Consider the following 4,651-nt stretch of genomic DNA (forward strand, 5'->3'; position numbering starts at 1 on the left):
AGTGACACATGCCACTTCTCAGGTGGGAAGGGAATTCCAGCTCAGCATTATCATATGTAACAGATCTTAAGTTACATCCATTGACATTGCCACAGACCTAGCAAACATCATATATTAATAGAGTCTCCATGTATGATGTTAGCAGAAGTTCAAATACAAATGCTATATTAGACAAAGTCAAAATGGGAAATTGCACAGATGAACATGACTAGGATTACCTTATACTGTAGCTTCCAAAGCTTATTTGATACTTTATGAGAAACTACACTGTACTACTTCTACCTGAAAAGCTCACCAATGGAGACTAAGCTAAGTACTTCAAAAGCTCACGAGAGTTTTCACCTGTGTCTGGTTCTGGTGGAAGATCACCCATCATCACCAACTAGCTGCAGACACTGTTTTAGCAATATCATTGAACAGAAGAGACTGCATTCAGTTTTCTGCAGGGTGATTTTAAACCTGCCTTTGTCCATCAGAAAAAAGAAAGTAGTTCGCCCACCTAAATAAGCAGATATGGCCACTAGTGTGTCCTCCCTCTCCAAGAAGGCTGCTTATTTTTTTCCATTGGCATAAAGAAGGAAAGATTTTTCAAAAGTAAGTCTATTATCTCATTTTATCAAAAGTATCAGTATGATTTGACTTGCCAATTTGTCTGACTGAAGAGAGCATGGCTGAGACCTACTAGTTTAAAAAAGAAAATCTTTATCTAGAAGAAAGGAAAAATAGATCAATCAAAAATATATTGTTACTCTAGTTATATGGAAGTCTTAAGAATTTTTGTCCAAGAAACTTGCTACAATCTGGTGTATACTTTTCATTATGTGCAGCTTTTTCAGAACAACCCTGCCATATGGACATTATTTTGAGACAAAAATCACTTAATTATTCTATTTGATTCTACTTCCAAGTACAGGACCTACATGAAAGATCTACTCCAAGACAACTCTACTGTGTGAGCTCCATTATTGTTCAAGCCAGTTGATTATACTTGCTTATTTGCTCTATTTGCCAAGTTTATTTGCTGTAATGCAGATAAATTCTTCATTCCTGAAATTCTTTATCAGTAAAATACTTAAAACTTAAAAGAGTCACTGTATTCACCCAAATTAACAGCTTCCCACCAAGTTTCTGACTATTCTGCCACTGGCATGCAGAGCTTCCTTTTGCCATGATCTTCCCATCACTTGGTCCACCCGTCCAAGCCAGGGCCTGGCTGATCCCACCTCAAAGCCTACTTCTGCTTCTTCTCCTGTACTGAGAAAATACAAGCGGCTGTGTTTTCTATTCATGAAATAACTAATTAACTATTTACTGCAATTCTGCAATCTCCATTGCTGGACATCTGCCTCCCATCACAGTAGGATTTTAAATCATCTCTTGATTCCGTGTCACTCCCTTCTTAGACAGCAGATCATCAATTTCATTCTGTCCCACAGTGCAATTATTACAAGGGAATCTCAGGGAAAGGTATTGCATATATACATCCTCTTCTTTTTCCATAGGTATACTCCAACAGACATTTTGGGCTGCAGGATGTTAAGCTAGCTAAACCCTTGGTCTGATTTACTATGGCTGTTCTTACATGGAAAAATATCTGCACTCCAAGCTTCTTCTGCTTCCCCCTGACACTTTCATCTTCTTTAATCTTTATGACATCTCATTCTCCTGTCCTCACATTAAAAACAAAGGTTTTTACATTACAAATTTCAGCTCCTCCATTTTACCAAAACCCAAAAAAACTCTTTGATCTCACACCTTCCCAAGCTTATCAGCATATTTAACACAAATGTGAAAGGAGATCAAGAATTATGGCTGCAACTCCAGAACTGAACTCATTCTTGTTCAGCATCTCCCACATGGAGCCCATTGAATCTCTTCTCATGGTTTCCATTGATATTTTCACAATGGCACCTTACAACTGATCCTGCATTTCATTCTTTAAGCTGCCTTCAACATCACTGACTACTTTTCTCTCTCCCTCTCTATCTCAGTCTTTGCTCTCCTCTCTCTCAGCTACCCCTGGAAAGATAGAGAAGTCTTATCCACTTTCACCCCACATGACTCTACACCCATTCTTAGGTAATCACAGCAACATCCTCAAACACCTCTATGTTGCCAACTTTCAGGTCTCTCACCTGTGCAAACTAAGGTTTCAGCCTATTTCTAACAAGCATTTTACAGGTACCTTGCTGTACATGCAAGCACAGCAGAAGCAGAGTGTCTGTTTCAACTCTCCTTCTACACAGCACCTGCTGCTATCACCTGTTTGTCATTCACAGTCTGGATGCAGCATTATGATCAGACAATTTCCATAGTGAGTGCTTGCTTTTTGCAGAAGACATGCCTCTACCCTTCACAGCCATGTGAAAAGCACTGCTCTGAACAGCACTTTCCTGGCCATTTGGTCTAATGGGTTTCTTTGCTCCCTGCCAATATCTCCCAACCTGTCTGTAATTAAAGACAGGGTACTTACTTGACCTCAGTTACAAACTTCCAGCCAATGTGCTCTCCTGCTTAGGCCACAAGCTACCTGGAAGGAGACCATATTCTGCGGTCTTGTCTCACCAAGTCTAGACCCTTGAGGACCAGGCAGTAACTTGGTTTGGCAAGCATCAAGCTAACAGAAATTAGTAACTCATAACACTGACTTACATTGTAGAATACACACCATTTTCATTATTTCAGTACTAAAACCTAATAGGACATTTCTGGAAATTTGTGAAAGATGTTGTTTGACAATTTTTCACATCCTCCCCTGCTAACCTACATTTATGATAGGAGGGACAGAGAGGTCCTGTTAATTAAAACTGTATCATCTTTTTCACACTTTCACCTAAGAATGCCATGGTGCACCCTGCACTTGCTAACCTGCACTCACACTCCTGCATTTCCTCTCAAAGGGCAGTACTGCTTGTTTCAGTACATAATTAGCTCTCAGCACTCTAACAAATTAACTCTGTTCACACACAAGGCCTGCACACTGAAATTATTTTATTTTTAGCCCCAAGAGTTGTAACAGGGAAAATGCAGTGAAATCTGTTAAACAACAAGAAAAGAAAGAAGCAAAAGTCTAGAGAGCTGAAAAGATTAGGAGAAGGGGCAGCAAGATCTTACCAAGCCTTCTCAAAAAACCGTTCACTGTTCTCTGTCACATCCATCCAACATCTATCTACACAGTTTTTGTGCTGCTATTAATTGAGTCTGTACAAAGCAGTGCACAAAATAATTTGTCCCTTTACAACAGGACAACTTCTTCCTCTAACGCATAGACAGCTCTAACTGTACCCACACTGCTGGGAAATCAGTCCACGTGCATCTGATGTATGACTTCATCCACATGCAAAAAAAAAATCTAATTTTAATTAGAAACTACTTTTACTTTCAGAAAGCTCTGTGCTCCAACTTTCAGTTTCACAGTTTTCACCACAAGCCCCAGTGCTGATCAACATTACTTAAAACAGAGAGGAATCTGAACCTAGTAATGAAAATCAATCTAGTCACTTGAACATACACAAAAAAGTGCATTTGAAAATAAGCCATCTGATGATACACCCATGTATCAGCAGCTCCTTTTCTTGCCTTTAGGAACTTGAAACAACTACAATTACTGCAGCTTTCACTACTTGGGCCACTTCCTTCACCTCTTCCACGCCCTGCAAGAAAGCATTTCCCAGCAGTATCACCTGAAGTAAATGAAACAAACAGCCAGCAGAAGGGGGAAGGAAAGAACATGTGAGTATATTTGTGTTGTGAGGTTTGCCCAATACCATATTTCAAATTATGAAAGAAACACAGACTGTCAGTTTTATATAACATTAAACTTTCAACTATGCATGTGAATCACTTTTAAAAATTAGTTAATACCAAATCAACAAAGTCTGATTTAACCTCTGCACTGTCCTTAAATTCACAGTGTAGACTCAGGTTTCCCATCACCAATCTTTCTGAGATGTGAAAAAATGGAGCACTGCATGTAAATGAAAATGTGCTGTGTTTGGGACTGTGTGAACATTTCTGATTCCTGGTATTCCCCACCATAATAAAATAAATTTTTGAAAGAAGTAGTATTTAAAGGAAAGGATAAAGTTAAATTCTGAAAAGTGTCAGGACCAGTGCAGAGGTGTTAGCTATTTCTTAGCAGAAGCTCTTGATCACACAGTGTGATGGAAGCAGAATGAGGCCCTATCCATGCTGAGGCTCCCTCAGGCTGCCACACTTTCCCTGGTGCTCTCAGAGCTTTGGTTCTGCTGGGGCTTTGTGGACAATTACTTCAGCAGCCCAGGTCACACAGCTGTACTTGAGAGCTAAGGAGGCACCAGACTACAAGGGAACACACCAGAACCACACATGGAGGAAGCTTCTTAAAACAGCCTTATCACCAGGAAAAGCATTTCTGCAGTTACACTCTCACTTTCACCCCTAACACTACTGAGCCCACTGTAGGCAATACTACATTGGATGAAATCAGCTTCCTTAACCATCATAGGATGTATTTTTTAAACAAAAAGATAGAACTCATGACAAATTCATATATCCAACCAAAATGCACTTAAAGAAGTCATCCACTGCAAAGACACATCCAATTTCTTCCAGGTGGAAAGGTCCCATGTTAGGGCCCAGAATTACAGACTGCAGCCCAGAAAACTGAAGC

This window comes from Parus major, chromosome 14, assembly GCF_001522545.3.
Source record: "Parus major isolate Abel chromosome 14, Parus_major1.1, whole genome shotgun sequence".
Lineage (NCBI taxonomy): Eukaryota > Metazoa > Chordata > Aves > Passeriformes > Paridae > Parus > Parus major.